Consider the following 17,761-nt stretch of genomic DNA (forward strand, 5'->3'; position numbering starts at 1 on the left):
TATTTTATACGTCCCAAATTTAAGCTATTTCTATATGGTTTGAATTAATTCCCTATTTATGGTATAAATATTTGTAATTTATAAGCTATAGGGAATGTGAATATTTGGTCATATACTACAAACATATTAATGCCATCAGCTAACTTTATTTCCTCAGATTTTCTTACTTTACAAATTAAATTTATTTGGGATTACCTAAGAATATGGATACTGAATATTCTATTTCGCCATAATGCAAACCTTGCTGTATAATACTATTTATCAAGTTTATAATCAATTCATAATCTTCACTAAATGAATTTTTAAAACCATCAAGTAATTTACTTCAATTATAGTCGTTGAGAAACATGTTTCCATATACGATTCAAGATCCAAATTTGCCTAATTTGAGAGCTGCGTTTTTTAAAACAACATGTGAAAAGACCAGTTTTAAAGTAAATTATACGACAAGTATGGAAATATTAATTAGTAAATATTTGCTACTATAATTTTGGCTATTTGTTTTCATCATCAAAACTCTATATAAATACGCAGTGTCTGCAACACAACTCCTCACCACATCACTCTTTTTGAATCATCATTAACAAAACCATGAGTACACCAATGGCGGACTTTATAGGATTGTAAACGAATAGTTTTAAAGATACTTTTCACAGCAGTCGTAGTTTTCTTAGTTTTTTTATTTATTTTGTTTCCTTATTATATAGGATATGCTTTCACATTTTATTTTTTTTATTTTATCTCCTATGTTTCGTTTTATCTTATATTCATATTTTATTTTCTGAAAGCAATAATTATATTGCATATATTTCATTTTATCTTTATTTCATAATTAATTTTATATAAGTTTTTGTTTACTCTTATAGATTCATTTTCACGAACTATACTTCAATCACACAAAACAAATAACATAAGTTTTAAAAAACTTTGAAGCTTACTTTATTTACATATCCACAATTGAAAGAAAGAGCCGATAAACCCTAATCACCTTTGAGCATTTCACAGAGACTTCAAAAGAATAAAGACGAGAGAAGCCTTTTTGCGCGTTGTCTTCACACCACCCCGCGCAGGACGCGGATGATCACCTAGTTAATTATTATATGTTAATCATATTAAGTAATTCTGTAGCTTTTATTTAAAGAATTAAAGAATATTATTTTATACACTATTAATCAATTTGATAGTTAGTTTAATAAAAAGTATAATATATATTTGTGTGGACCAACTTGTTTTTCTAAGGATTCTAAGAATCATCATAATGATGACCTAAGGCTACGAAAACATGTTAGTAATGTTCGAGCATTAATATACAGAGGATAAAATTCATTAAAGATAGCTTTGAACATTGACTATATGCCTTGATTTTGAAAATAGCAATAAACTATATTAAAGTTATATAAGCCGTGAATCTGAAAATAGCAAATACAAACCCGACAATATACCATTTTCATTAAAAAAAAATAATTAAAAACATAAGAGGGGTTAGCTCCTTAAAAATCAATTTAGGATTTAGGGTTCTTTTCAAAGGACGAACTGGTAACCAAGTGTGGAGTATGCTTCTTCGAAGTTGTTAAAGGTATTTCTCTGCTTGATTCTGACAAGTGAAAGTTGAAAGGGCAAAAGAAGCAACCTTTGAGAGAGTTCTTATGGATAGGTTAAGTCAGTTGCCAGATGATTTACTCATCAAGATACTCTCCTTTGTCCCCACCAAAGACGATGTGGCTATGAGCATTTTGTCCAAACGATGGCAGTCTCTTCGGACATTGGTACCAAGAGTTATCTTTGATGATTTCTCAGAGGAAGATAGCGATGAAGACGAAGAGGGTAATGAAAATCACGCCATAAGATCTCTGTCGCAGTTTGTGTTTGGAACTTTGCTACTACACAAGGCAGCGGTTCTAGAAAGATTTCACCTCAACACCACCTCGGAATGCAGCCTTTCCCAGATCGGTCTATGGGTTAGAATTGCAGTCGATCGCTTCGTGCACAACTTGAAAATAAGTTCTTTTATCACGATCACGGTCTTGTTCTGTTTCCGAGTAGGTAGTTTAGATGCGAAATGATCGAGACTTTGGAGCTCCATAGGGTGTTTAGCTTCCGCTCCCTCGTGAAGCTGTGCCTTCTATCCGTCGTTTACTTAGATGACGAATCTTTCTCCTAGGCTTATATCGAAAGTTAGTTGTAGAGACTTGTCACAAAGACAATGTGGTGACTTTCACCGTTGACTTGCCTTCACTGAAGAGTTTATCCGTTGGGAATATAATCCGAGAGAACCCGCCTGATGATCATATGTTCATGATACGTTCCCAATCTTTAAAGCGGTTGAGGATTGTGGACTATTTTGGCGAACTTGATTTTATTGGTAATCTTCTCAAACTTGTCGACGTGAATATTCAATCCATTTCCTACCATGCCAATGTTCTGGAGTCTTTTACCTTCGTCAGGCGTCTTAAAGTATGCTTAGCTGATGAGGTAAGCTTTATATTCATTAGCTAGTTTTGTAACTGTTAATACATTGTTTCCTTTTTGCTTATATCATGTATACAGGCTCGGTATCCTCGTGGTACAGTTTTGTTTCAGCTTTTGCGTTTGGAGCTATGTTCATGTGATGATAGCTGGACGAATATGCTTGTGAGATTGCTCCAACATTCTCCTAAACCAAAGCTCTCAAGCATGTCCTGGTACATTCTTCTCTGAAACCCAAATTTCTGAATCATGTTTGGTTTCTAGTTTAATTAACATTGAAATGTATTGATTCACGCAAAAGTACTCTGTGCTCACTTGGATTGCTGTTCATGACCGGTTAGCTACAGGGGTAAGAGTTCAAAAATGGAGTCCCAACTCAGATGCTCATTGTGTCCTATGTACGGGCCATATAGAAACTCGGGAACATCTCTTTTTTTTGCTGTCCATATTCTTAGAAAATATGCAAGGGATTAACAAATAATCTGCTAAGGTCTCGCTATACGGAGGACTGGAATGGCATCCTGAATCTTCTGGTGGAAAGTGGAAGAAACAAAACGGATATGTTCCTTCGAAGATATGTTTTTCAATGCTCTGTTCATACCATATGGATGGAGAGAAATAGGAGGAAACATGGTGAGAAGCATCACACATCACAAATCCTGCTAAAGTTCATTGACAAAAAAGTAAGGAATCGTATTTCCTTGCTGTGTGTTGGTGGAAGTCGACGTTATACAACGGCAATGATGCCGTGGTTTGCTGCAAGGGAGTAGAAGTGAAGCTGTTGAAAATCTTCTTTATTTATTAAAAGGTTTTTTCATTACACAGATTAGATCTTTATAAAAACAAAAAACAGAAGCACACATGTTGTAAAAAAAGTTTTTTTTCTTATTTGAATAAATTTAACATTCTTTCAAATAAAAATGTATTGACACGCAGGACCATGGGATGCTTGCTGACCGTAAGGTCCGTAAGGTTCGTTGGATCCAACCGAGGCGTGTTCCTGTATGTTTGTTCTTACATCTCAAATCTTTTGAGTGGAGAGACTATGAAGGGACAAAAGTTGAGAAAGAAGTGGCTATTTATATTTTGAACAATGCGAAGCGGTTAGTGACTGCAGCTATCTATCCTTTCTCAGTCAGCTTGGTGCGCAAACGTCAGAAGATTGAGGAAGTGGAAATTGCAATCAGGACTTCAAGAGAGTGTGGACTTACAATAGGCTGATAATTTATCTTATCACATGATTATTAACAAGAACCCAAGTCTGATTACGTCTCAGAGAGTCCATCTCATCATCTGTATCTGCATTTCACTTATCCCATTCAAGATTCAACTTAGCTTCTGTAAAATCTCATGACTCTTCTAATATAATCACATCAGCTTTGTACAGAGCAAACGCAATTTCATTCTTTGTACAGTCATACTCACTAAATCTGACTAGAGGTACTACATGTCTCCTAGGCATGTCCCTTGCTAACTGATTGTTAGACAAGCTTGACCTTGCGGTATCTTCAGGAGTGGTTTCCTGAATATCATCAAGATCACCATCCAGGCTCGCTCCATCAGCTCCACCTTGAACGGTATGTTCAAGTGATGAGACATCCTTGACCGACATGTCATGATTCTCAGTTCCAAGTATAGGATAAACCTCCTCTTCAACATCTTCTGTTAGTCACATCCTTGTACGTCAGAGCTTCTTGAAACTTCACATTTCTATTTATCTCACACCGATCTCCTTCCATCATCCAGATATTATAACCTTTGGTTCCTATAGGATAGCCAATAAAGATTCCTCTCAATGCCCTTGACTTCAACTTTCCCTGGTTAACATATACAAACGCCACTAAACCAAACTTTTTCATGTGTCCATATCCGAGTCATTTATTCAACCAAACATCCTCTGGTGTCTTGAAACAAATACTTGATTATGGTGATCTGTTTATTGTGTATGCAGAGATTGCGGCTGCCTCTGCCCAAAATTTCTCCTCAAGCCTTAACTCATTCAACAAACACCTGACTTTCTCCATCAATGTACGGTTCATACGCTCTGCAACACTGTTTTTCTGCGGTGTATAAGTACTTGTTAAACACTTGATTGCAGAACTCAAGACCGTTATCCATACATAGATACCTCACCTTCTTGAGATGAGATGATATTACTCAAAAACGAAACAAAGGTCAACAAATCTTACCATTAATATTGAGAAAATGTGTATTTAAATAGAGAAAACAACCATTAAAATCCTAAACTTTCAAATTAAACCAAAAAAAAAACTTCCACCTCATGTTTGAGCTAAAAAAAATCTCAATTTTTAAATATTGGTCATTTTAACTTTCATATTTTATTGACACGGCCATTTAAAAAACTCAAAAAGTCAACTGTTAAACTCTATTCAAAAACTAAGCGTATGTTAACTGATGCAGCGCATCTATGGAGTCGGCAAAGATCGCTAGCAGTTAACGTTGCCTTGCGTTGCAAGCTTTTCATGTTTATCTTTTGTTTTGATTTTATTTATGTAAAGGATAACTATAACCTTTTTAGATATCGTTTAGGAAGATTTTCTACTGGATTATATAGAGAGAAAAAGACAAAAATAGCATTAAATCAAGTTTTTGTTCTCAAACTAGCACTCAAAGTCAAAAGTCACAAAAATAGCACTTAATGTTTTATCAAAAGTCACAAACTTAGGGTTTAGAGTTAAAGGGTGGGGTTTAGGATTTAGGATTTAGGGTTTAGGGTTTAGGGTTTAGAGTTTAGGGTTTAGGGTTTAGAGTTTAGGGTTTAGGGTTTAGAGTTTAGGGTTTAGGGTTTAGAGTTTAGGGTTTAGGGTTTAGAGTTTAGGGTTTAGGGTTTAGAGTTTAGGGTTTAGGGTTTAGAGTTTAGGGTTTAGGGTTTAGAGTTTAGGGTTTAGGGTTTAGAGTTTAGGGTTTAGGGTTTAGAGTTTAGGGTTTAGGGTTTAGAGTTTAGGGTTTAGGGTTTAGAGTTTAGGGTTTAGGGTTTAGAGTTGAAAAATGAGGTTTTGGGGATAAGATTTCAAATTTTGAAAAATAAAAAAATTAAAATTTTCAAAGGATAAACTTAGAAAGGTGTTATTTTGGTCATTTTAGTTTTTGAGTGCTATTTTTGTGATATAAACTTAGAAAAGTGCTATTTTGGAGATTTGCCCTTATATATACCCGAACTAGGCATTTGTATATTTTTTTACGTTGGATTTTATAAACTGCTTTTAGCAATTGAGTCTTATAGCTTAAGAGGAGAACTCTTAACCCTTTTGATTTCATCGACTGCTTCGTTGAACTCAAGATCCGAGCTTGAATTCGAATTCTCCCGGAGATTTTGGGTTTGATTTCGTTACTTTGCTTCCACATCTCTATCAGTTGGTATCATACTTGGACGTTCTGGGTTTTCGTGATCATTCAATTATGCCTCCAAACAAAGTCGATGCACCCCGGGATGCAGTTGCTGCAGAGCACCTTTATGCGCATAATGAATCAGGCCTTACGGCCATTCATTGGAAAGTTCTTCGTCGTTTATTTCGATGACATTCTCATTTTTAGCGCTTCAGTATCAGATCACATCTCCCACCTGCGCCAGATCTTAGTCGTGCTTTGCAGTGAAAAGTTCTTTGCAGCACGGCATAAGTGCAAGTTTGGGGTCAGCGAAGTCCTCTTCTTGGGTTATATGGTCTCGTCTCAGGGCCTTTCTGTTGATCCTTCGAAAGTGGAAGCAGTAAAGTCTTGGCCGATTCCTAAAACTCTCTCTGAGGTGCGTAGCTTCCATGGCCTCGCTTCATTTTATCAACATTTCGTGAGTCATTTCAGCACATCATGGCGCCGATAACCAGTTGTATGCGTGAGGGAGCGCTTCATTGGACGACAAAGGCGACAACAACTTTCGAATTGATCAAAGAGAAGCTAACTACTGCTCCAATCTTGATCTTACCTGACTTTGAAGCAACATTCGAGCTTCACTGCGATGCTTCTAAACTCGGTATTGGAGCAGTCTTGAGCCAAAAGGGACGCCATATTGCTTACTTTAGTGAGAAGCTGGGTGGTGCTCGTGGTCGTTACACTACATATGACGTAGAGTTTTACGCCATCGTGCAATCCATCAAGCATTGGAGGCACTATATGGTTCACAAGGAATTTGGTTTGTTTACTGACCATGATGCCTTACGTCACTTAGACAGTCAGGCAAAAGTTTCCTCTCGGCATGCATCTTGGATTTCATATCTACAGCAGTTCACATTTTCTATTTGCCAATCGGGGAAGTTCAATCGTGTTACCGACGCCCTCAGTCGACGTCACACACTGGTCACCACGATGCATACTTCAGTTACAAGGTTTTCAACGTTTGTTGAGCTGTATGTGACTGATGCCTTCTTCGCTTGCATAATTTCATACGTTAAAATGGATCTCTCGACTACCTACACACTGGACATGGGTTTCTTTTCAAGGATTTGTGTATTTGCATTCCTGATTTTAGCTTGCGTCTTTAGATCATTAGTGAGCTGCACAATGAGGGCCACGTGGGAAGGACCGGACGTTACAACTGGTCACATAGTCTTATTTTTGGCCGTCTCTCCGTAGGGATGTTGAGCGCTTTGTGGCGCGATGTCACACATGTCAACAGGCCAAGGGTAAAGCGACGAACGCAGGGTTGCACCTTCCTCTGCCGATACCCATGCAACCGTGTACGGACTTCAGTATGGACTTCATTCTTGGACTCCCTCGTACACAACGAGGGTTTGATTCTATCTTTGTTGTAGTTGATTGCTTTTCGAATATGGCCCATTTTCTCCCTTGTAAGAAGATCATGGATGCTGTGAACGTTGCCACTATATTCTTTCGGGAGATATACATGATTCACGGGTTGCCATCATCTATTGTGTCAGACCGCGACACTCATTTTCTCGGTAATTTTTGGCGATCCCTATGGAAGCTTCTAGGCACTAGTCTGGATATGAGCACTGATTACCATCCTCAAACGGATGGGCAGACTGAAGTGACTAATCAAGCGTTGGGTGATCTTTTCAGGTGCCTTGTCGGTGATAACATCAAGAGTTGGGTCACAAAGTTGTGTAAAGCGGAGTTTGCTCACAATCATGTGATTAATAGGACCTCCGGTCACTCTCCTTTTCAGGTTGTCTATGGTCTGCTTCCTCGCTGTCCTCTTGACTTAGCGGTAATACCAGACATGACAAGGTTTCATGGCGAAACTGTGGACTTTGTTTTCGAGCTTGAAGCAGTACATCGTCGCACCATGGAGAAGCTTGAGCAGTATGTGGCCAAGTATAAAGCTTCAGCTGATACTAAGAGGCGGGAAGTACTTTTCAAGGTTGGTGATCAGGTCTGGGTCTATTTGACGAAAGAAATAATGCCTTTGTGGGAGTACAATACGTTGCACTCAAGAAAGATTGGACAAGTCAAAGTTGTTGAATGTATTAACCCAAATGCTTACCGGGTGCGCCTACCATCTCATATTCACACCTCCGACGTCTTCAACATGAAGCATTTGTCGAGGTTTCATGGTGACAATGACCCTTTAGCTTCAGAGACGAAGCTTTCCTCACCGGGAGGGACCTGATGCAGCGCATCTATGGAGTCAGCAACGATCACTAGCCGTTAACGTTTCCTTGCGTTACAAGCTTTTCATGTTTATCTTTTGTTTTGATTTTATTTATGTAAAGGATAATTATAACCTTTAGATTATATATACACGAACTAGGCCTTTGTATATTTTTTACGTTGGATTTTATAAACTGCTTTTAGCAATTGAGCCTTATCGCTTAAAGAGGAGAACTCTTAACCCTTTTGATTTCATCGACTGCTTCGTTGAACTCAAGATTTGAGCTTGAATTTGAATTCTCTTGGATAGTTTGGGTTTGATTTCGTTACTTTGCTTCCACAGCTCTATCATTAACTCTCTAACGACGTCGTTTTGAAAACTCACTAAAAACTTAATCATTCGACGTCTTTTTGCATTAATCCCAAATTGAAAACCCTAAAATCTCTATATTTGTATTTGGTATTTTATGGGTTTCATGAGAAACAAGAGATTAAGTGCTTACTATAAATGTGAAATGATGTCATACGATTAAGTTTTTAGTGAGGTTTAAAAATACCATCCTTAAAGAGTTAACAGACGTTTGTCTTTTTGAATAGAGTTTAACATTTGACTATTCGAATTTATTAAATGGCCCGAGTAAAAAAATAGGAAAGTTAAAATGGTCAATATTTAAAAATTAAAAAAAAAATTGGCTCAAACATGAATTGGAGTTTTTTTTTGCTTTAATTTGAAAGTTCGTGATTTTAATGGTTGTTTTCTCTATTTAAATACCAAATTATCTCAAATTCTCCAAAACAAATACAAACTTTTCATTAACCCAAATAAATCACAAACTTTTAATTATTGAGCCATACTTAATACACATTTTCTCAATTTAATTTATCATCTAACGTCCATATGATATTAATGGTTAATGATGTGGTGTCGTTTTAAGAATAGAACAAAAACCTAAAGAATCAAAAATGACACTTCTAATCTACACGTACTCTTCTCTTCTTTCTCTCCTCATTGTAGAATCCTTACTCATCTCGTCTTTCTCTTTTCATTCATACTAAAGCTTCATATCATCTTTTCTCCAAATCGTTATCATCTCTTCTTTTTCTTCTCCTTCGTTTTAAAACTGCAAATCGTTTTTTACCAACATGGTGATAAGAAAAAGCTTCCACTACGTCGAGGCAGATGTAGAGAACCTGAAACTCAACCTATTGCTGAAGGTGATGAAATATTTATAGGCTATGACGGAGATGAGTGTGAACTTGTAGCCAGTGATGATTGTGAGGTTATTGTTGATGATCCTGGTGATGAAATCGAAGAATATGAGAATGAGGTTTCAGAAGAAGAAGGATGTGGCGTACAAACTGAAGAAGAAGCATGTGGAAGGGATGAAGTTATGGCCTATGCTGAACAGGTTACCAGTCTTACATCCACCAAATAGGTTAGGTAATAGAGGAAGACCAAGCACTTATGCCAGACAGCAAATCGAAAATGAATCATCCTCTTCCTCTACTAAAACCAAGTTAAGCCGTGAGAATCGTGTCATGACATGCTCTAATTGTAGATAAGAAGGACATACCAAGCCGAGATGATCAAAACCAAGCGTACAACCTGAACCCAAACCTCCAAGGGGTCGGCCAAAGAATGATCAGGTACACTTTTATTGTATGTCTGATTTTATATCATATCGATTTTAGAAGATCTCAAAATTTTATGTGTTCTATTAGGGAGGATCACAAGGTGGATCACAAATTGGATCACAAGATTGATGGTCGTATGATGCATCTGTTGTTTCTTTTGTTGTTGTTTTTATCTGTTTCAAACTATCATGTGTTGCTGAGATATTCCTTTTTTCAAGAGATCGTTACTTATCTTGTCAAAGTTGGATTCCTTATGTTTATGAGAACTATTTGTGTGTCCTTTTGTTACTGCCTTTTGTGATGGTCTTTCTTTGTATCAGTTGCAAGGTTGGCTTGCGTAACATGTTTTGAGTTTCTTATTCTCAGAGCATAATCGTTAAACAAGAACAAAAACAAACCAGAAAGCTACTGTTAATGGATGTCAGTTTGTCATTATGAGAAAAATGTCACACTGAAATTAACAAAAACAGTTTTCCCATGTCCAAAAATGTCAGAACCAGTTTAAAAAGAAAACAAAAGTTAATTCGCTTGTGCCGGGAAACACCGCTTCTTGAGCTTCCTCATCCATCTCTTCTACTACAGATTCCTTGGTGTCCACTTATCTTATGTAGTCCACAGTCTCCTCCAAGTATGGTTTTCGGGTTGTGACCAGTAAAACCACTCAAACATATATAAAATCGTTAAATTGTTGCAGGAAATAAAATTATAGACAAAAATATATTTCATATCTAGCAATGTCCGAAGAGAAAAGAAAGAAGAGATCATTAGTTTAGATGGGAGATTATTTGCAGAACGAAAGATAAAACAAAGAAGACATGGTTCTAAAATGGATTAAAAGTATCAATTTGGAATTTTTAGCTTTTTGGTCTATTCTCAAATGACGTCATATCAACAAACAGAATATTAGAGGGAGATTTAACGACAAATTAAGTTGACCAAAGGTGTACCTAATATTAGGCCTAAGACTTTTATCCGAGATCCAGATCGGATTCGATCTGAGATCCGATCCAGATCCGATCCAAAAATCCGGATATCCAGAGGGGACAAATCCGGATCCGGATAGTAAAATGTTAGGTTCGTCAAAGCCGGATCCGGATCCGGATATCTTGATTTTTTAGTCCTGATATCTGGATCCGTAAGTTTTATTAATAACTATTTCAAAAATAGTAATATATATATACATATAAACTAATTTTATTTAATATATTTTCATTTTTATAATAGTATATATAAATTTTATGTAAATTTTGTAATATTATACATAGAAATAATTAAAAACATTATATTATTTTTTATTGTTAAATTATTGTTAATATTTGATATATATTAATATTATTATTTTTATTTATTTTAAGGATCTAGATCCGAATCCGGATATTAAAATTTTTAGAAGGATATCCGACCCCTGGATATCCGAGAACCCCGGATCCGGATAAGGATAGTAAAATTATGGATCTGCCGGATAAAGATCCGGATACCTTAAAATTGCCCGGATACCCGATCCGTCTACCTAATATTGCCAGGTCAATATATTTAGTTGGGTTAATGAAAATTTGTATTTTTTTAAGAGAATTTGAGATAGTTACGTTTTCTCCATTAATTTTTAGTGGAAAATAGAAACGAAAAAACTTAACATTAACAAATCTTGCCTCAGAGTAGAATCTAAGCTAATGTTTAAGCCTTAAGAGTGTTCTGAATCTGTGATAGCAAAATCATAAGAATGCTGAAGTATGATGAAAGTGTAGAAGTGTGTTATCTGATCTTATGATAAGACTCTGAGTCCAAGAGAAGGTGCTCAAGCTTAAGGTTGTCATGTGAAGAGCACGTGAGTTGGGTTTATTGGTTAAATCAACAACACCAAGCTGATTCAGATTTAAGTCACGTGAATTGTGCAATTGTGGTTTTAGAATGCTTGGAAGAGTGGCACTTGTGAATCTAAGAAGCTCAGGTGGTGATGATCAAGGTCAGAAAGAGGATCACAATGGAGATTGTTGCAACAACTGTTGTATCTACCAAAGGGATCAAAGCTGTCGTCATATATGATGTTATTATTCAAAGGCCAGTAATGTGATGAAACATATGTTGGTTATGATGGTACGGTTACATGGCGTTTTGGCATAAATGGACGTCATGGATTATTGGAAGAAAGCATGGAGAGTCATCAAGTTAGAACAATTGCTGTGTTTTTACTACCTAAAGGCTGTTGAAACTCTACGTTCAAGGTTCCTATGGAGCGGAAACATACCAGACTAGCTGCTGTCACATGGAAAACAGTTTGTCTACCAGAGGAAGAGGGTGGTTTAGGACTCTCTCTGCAAAATCTACATCTCTCTAGTCAGATTGGATAAAAGCAAACAGAATGCAATGGGGAATCTTCTGATCATCATGGCTAGGCACCAGAGACTTAACATCTCCTAGACTTCTCAAACGCCTTGCTGCACAAGCCACCATCTACATCATCTGGTCTGAACGGAATAAACGACTGCACCACGACGGTATGTCCACGACTCCGACACAGCTCTTCAGAACACTGGACCGAGTCTTCATGAGAGACACCATTCTAGCCAGAAGACAACGTAAGAACTTTCGTGGCCTTTATGGCTCAGTGGCTCATAAACGTTTATCAAAACGCAATCCTACGACATATGGGCTTCTTTTTTAATTTTATCTTGCAAAAGAGAATCTTCAACGTTCTAACCTTTTTGTAACAGCTACAAACCATTCTCATTTTATATGGTGTTCTAATCATTGGTGTTTTATTTTTGCCGAAAACTAATATTCGTAGCATGTATAAATGTATTGGTGGGATGATGAAACTAATGATCCGACGAGGCGACGACTTATACCGACATGAGTTTGACTATATGAATTTGAATTCGAATATAATTAAACCGTGTTTCATGAAACGCCTATAGACATAAAGAGCCATGCCATGCTTTTTTTTTTCTCTTTTCTTCAGGGAATTTGAATCAATTATGTTCGAATTCATATGGCACACTTTAAAGTCGTGGAAAACATCGTTTCATTTATTATAATATACAGAAAAATCCAATATACCAATATATACAATCATAGATAATTAAAAATATACACGAATGAACCTATCTATATATCAACTTAATTAGTTTACACAACTCGCAAGTGACAACTTGCATCATATAAAATTGGGCCGCCACAATATGACAAGAAACAATGCGAATAATAATTGGTGCTTTAATCCAGTTCATGTATGTACGTATATGGCTGCAATAGAAACGTATAAGTTGCTTGGTTGATGGCCTTCTACGGCTTTGAATCGACTGCTATTAAAAAGTAAACATTTTTACTCGCCCCCACTTGTCAGTCACAGTTTGTGATATTTTTTCATGTTTTTATCATTAGAATAGTAAGGTTCTGTATTCGCTTTCACCGAACAAAATCATGTGATAATAAGGGTCTGAAACTGTGAGACATATGAAAGTTAAAATGATAAGGATTCAAATAATAATGCGAGCAGAATTTGAGCGGACCACTGATTGTGGTCCATGACCACTAGTCACGATGTTCCACGAAATATTTATTACAACGTTAAGATTGCGACTGTGTATATGATTATACCATGATTAACCTCAGTCTTTAAATTGGAGTTCTTAGCTTTGATTAAAAGACGATTCTTAGTTTTTTTTAGATTTTAACTAAAAAATGCTAAGAATCGTCTATTAAATAAGAGATATAAGAGCACCATTAACGGGAGCTCTTTTTAAGGGGTTTTTAACTTTATTACAATTTTTAAAAAAAAATGAAAAATAGAGATTAAGTGAAGATACGTCTCTTAATTTAATTAGGAGGAAGAAGAAACGTATCTTAGTGACATGTGTCACAATATGAGAAGGTGAAGGAAAAGTGAGTTTGGTCTCTCTCTCTTTCTCTCGATACGAACGGCAAATTCTCATCATCTCTCTATCTATCAACATGGCAACAATGGCGATTCGTGCCGTAGCCAGCAGAAAAAACCCTAGTGGGCCTTAAAGGAGGCATCTTCGAGGCTTCTTGGTTTCCGATCAATCCAGACCTTCACGCTTCTTAACCTCCCCTATGATTACAGCGCGCTGGAGCCGGCGATCAGCGGCGACATCATGCAGATCCATCACCAGGCATACGTCACAACGTGAGGGAGGTGATATAGTAAACCCGAGCGTGTAAGTTGAGTCCTTTTCTTCTTTCTCGTCGTCACTCACCTACTTACCCGTTTCTTCTCATCAAAAAGGTTTGATCAATGATTCTTGATTGGGAAGTTAGTTACTTTTGGTGGTTTCTTAAATGTGAACTCTGATACGTGAAGCTGCTTGTATGGGTTCGTTTCTTAGTTCCATGACTGTCTCCTCTGTCGATTTTTTGTTCGTTACGGTAGAACGCTGATCACTTTTTATTTAGGTACTTTGGTTTGTAGATTCTTGAATCATGTGCTCTTTGGTCAATGTGAACTCCATGATACGCGAAGCTGCTTGTATGGTTTCTTTTCTTGGATCCATGAGTTTCCTCTGTATTGCTCTCCTGATCTTGTTTTGTTTTCGTTATGTAGATGATTAACTATTGGTTATATACAAAAATATATGTATGTGTGTGATCAGGTTGCTGATGTGAAGAAGAACATAGAGATTGTGTTGGGAGTTGTTGCATATCCTGCTGCAGAACAAATGGAAACATAACCAAAGGCAAAAGCCAGATTCTCCTTCTCTGTTACTTATACTTCAATAGAACAGCAACAATGTAGAGTCGTCAGAGCTAGTGTCGTCGGCGGCGGTGGAGGAGGTTCCGGTGGTAGCGAGAGCTACGTTGCGGTGAGGGAGGATTATGCCGACGAGGAAGATTTCGTGAAGGCTGGTGGTTCGGAGATTATGTTCGTTCAAATGCAGCAGAACAAAGACATGGATGAAAAGTCTAAGCTAGTTGATGAAACAACCACACTATTACAGGACTAGCTGTTGCTTTATCAGGTACACTGAATGGAACTAAAACGTTGCTTATTGGATTTGCAGTTTCTTTAATGGGTTGATAAAACTTTGCAGGCAACTACTTCAGAGTACAAAGTATACCAAGAGCAAGTCCTGAGTAACTCTGCAAATTTTACTCAGGTGAAGAAAACACTTGCTATGATTTTGAATGGAGTAAATATGAGGTTTGTACTATATACATCACATGATCAATGTTACAAGGCTCGGAAACGTTCAACGTTACAACTTACAATCCTTTGTTCTTCCTTCTCATGCTCTTCTTTTCTTTCTCCTTTCTTTTCATGTTCAAAATATTCATCTAAATCTAAAACAATTTCTATCTCGTAAACAATTTTTATAAACCATTTTCATCTTATGGCATATTCTTCTCAAAACAATTTTTTTTAAGAACCCCTCAATAAGAAACTTGCATTGGAAGCGCTAAATTTGCGGGTCTCTCGATTATGTCTCTTAACCTCACATTTACTACTTAATAATATTAAATGAATATTAAGAGACCCAAAAAGAAGCTCTAGGATAATCATGCTCTAAGAGTCGTCTATTAACCGAAAAATATATAAAAAAAAGTCAAATCATGAGTTAAGAACCCTAGCTAAGAGACCGGATCGAGTTAATCATGCTCTTAGGTTCGAAACTGTTATTAATAAATTTAATATGCAATATTTCGTGATTAGATGCAAATAAAACAGATGTTTGCCATTTCTAATAATCTGGTTAATTGGTAGCTTAAATAAAAGGATCGTTGTTTACCTTGAACTAAAATATTTATACAATTATCTTTGGTGAGTCTTTAATATTAACCATTAAAAATAAATGAGAAAACGGACATTTAAATACTGAACTTACTTAAATTTGCTAAACAATAAACAAACTTTTCATTAAGCTAAAAAATTAACAAATTTATGTTGACCGGGCCATTTTAGATATGAGTTTAGTCAACACTAATTAACGTTAAGTGGACGTTTAGCGTTAACGACCATGTAAACGAAGTCGTTTAAAATTAGAATTATCCCCAAATCCAAACCGTATGAACCCTCGATTTGATCCTTCTCTACTCTCTCTCTCTCTCTTCACACCAGAGCACAAAATCAAATCTCCAAACATCTCCTCTCCTAATATCGATTCTATCTCTTTTCTTCAAACGTGAAAGATGAGTTCGAAGTGTATATGTGGTAGTGATGTTGTACATTAACGTGGAAAACACAAGAGAATCCTTGGCGTCCTTTATTCCGGTGTGAAACTATGAAAGATGAAGTTTGGTTTGGTGAATTTCCACACCACTGTTGGATTTTTGCTTAAATGTAGAATTGTTATTTGCTAGGAACATCTTTTTAACAGAAGATTCACGCCTTCATTTTTACACTGTCTTATACTCTTTCTTATTCAAACATGTTTCCAAGTTAAAAGATAAGAACATAACAGTTTGTTTCTTTTACTGGTCGTAGGAAGAAAACCTTGTAAAATAGATAAACAAAACAAAACTGAGTTTCTGTTTCTTTATCATTGCTCTGTTTTTAGCTGAAACAAAGTGTGTTCAGTTAGTTTAAAAAAAAATAACAATGGCCCTGTTCGGCAAGTGAACGATACCGTAGCGACCAGCTACAAGAAAATAACACTGAGAACTGAGAATTAATGGACGAACATGTCAAGAGAAGAAACGTTCCTTTTATAATTATGATCGCCGTAGCTGCCGCAGCGTGTTGACGGGACGAACAGGGCCACTGTGTCTTCAGTTAGTTTTTTTTTTAAAGAAATTTTCTTTATTTCTCTCCTTTGGCAAAAGAAGAAACATTTTGATTTGTACTAAAAACATTCTTAAAAGTAATGGCAGGACTCGTCTAAGAACAACAAAAGCAACATCTAAGATACTGAAACACAACATCAAAGTTTTAGTGTAACTCACGACATGAAAACCATCGCAAAATCAAAAGTAAACAAAACAAAGGAACCATCATCTTCATTATCCAAGCTGTGATCCACCTTGTGAACCAAGCTGTGACCCTCCTTCCTATGAAAAACATAGCATATCAATATGATGTAAAGACATAAAGAAAACAACACAAGCATACCTGATCCTTTCTTGGGCGACCTCGTGGTCGTTTAGGCTCGGGTTCGACCCTCGGATTTGAACAACTAACTTTGGTATGTCCTTCTTTTCTGCAGTTTGAGCAAGTCATAATGCGCTTATCACGACTTAGCCTAGTCTTACTTGTTGACTGTGAAGATGATTCATTGGCGCTTTTCTTTCTAGCATAATTACTTGGCCTTCCTCTATTACCTAACCTATTTGGTGGAGGCAAGACAGGTAGCCTGTTCAACATTGGCCACAACTTCATCCCTTCAACGGGCCTAATACTATGCTCATAAGTCTTTCTCCATTTTATAGTGGTGTAGTAATCTGAAACGTAATCGTCCACTTTTTGCTTCTTTGCGGAGATCACACAAGCGGCATGATTACATGGAATTCCATTTAGTTTCCACATCCCACAACCACAAGTTTTCAGATTCATATCAACACTATAATAGCAGCCATGGTCGTCAATTTCGAAGACATTACCAGTAGCCATATATCTAATACAATCCTGACCCTTAGCTATAGCAGATTCTATTGCAACGTGAGCTCGTTTAGTGAACCTAGTCTTCAACCTATTAGAAATTAGAGACCGTTTTGCTGTGCGAACCATGCATTGTCTCCTAATTTCCTCTAACAGGTCAAGAAGTGGTTTTCGCCTTGCCTCGCGGATTGTTTTATTGAAAGATTCATTAAGGTTGTTCAGATTATCATTGCAACATGAACCAACCTTAAAGAAAGCCCGCGACCAAGTGTGAGGATTGGTGACTTGAAGGTTTTGATGCGCCACTGGATTGTACCTCTGAAGCTCATTCATTTGCTCACGAAAGTCTCCTAAAGTGTAACTGCGAGCTATATTCCAGAATAATCTCTCTAGCTGAGGGTCATGGCTATCTCTCTTCCAATTCCCAAGAATGTGTCTAGCACACATTCTATGTTCTGCATTAGGAAGCTCTAAATGAACAGCTTTCAACAAACCCTACATAACAACACATAAAACACTTGTTATTTTAATGTAAACCGGTATTAA

At 36.8% G+C, this 17,761-nt stretch overlaps 1 long non-coding RNA gene and 1 pseudogene across 3 annotated transcripts; both read left to right on the forward strand.

Annotated features, from left to right (window-relative positions):
• Nucleotides 1–1,450: 1,450 nt before the first annotated feature.
• On the forward strand, nt 1,451–3,850 carry LOC106339294 (annotated as a pseudogene).
• A 9,678-nt stretch (nt 3,851–13,528) lies between these two features.
• LOC106337500 lies at nt 13,529–14,917 on the forward strand. Of its 3 annotated transcripts, none has more exons than XR_001269033.1 (3): nt 13,529–14,152; nt 14,277–14,642; nt 14,715–14,917. It is a non-coding gene; the product is annotated as an uncharacterized LOC106337500 (long non-coding RNA). The 3 variants fall into 3 exon arrangements; XR_001269034.1 differs by having other exon boundaries at nt 13,529–13,999; nt 14,080–14,642; XR_001269035.1 differs by having other exon boundaries at nt 13,529–14,642.
• The last annotated feature ends 2,844 nt before the right edge of the window (nt 14,918–17,761 follow it).

Source organism: Brassica oleracea, chromosome C4, assembly GCF_000695525.1.
Source record: "Brassica oleracea var. oleracea cultivar TO1000 chromosome C4, BOL, whole genome shotgun sequence".
NCBI lineage: Eukaryota > Viridiplantae > Streptophyta > Magnoliopsida > Brassicales > Brassicaceae > Brassica > Brassica oleracea.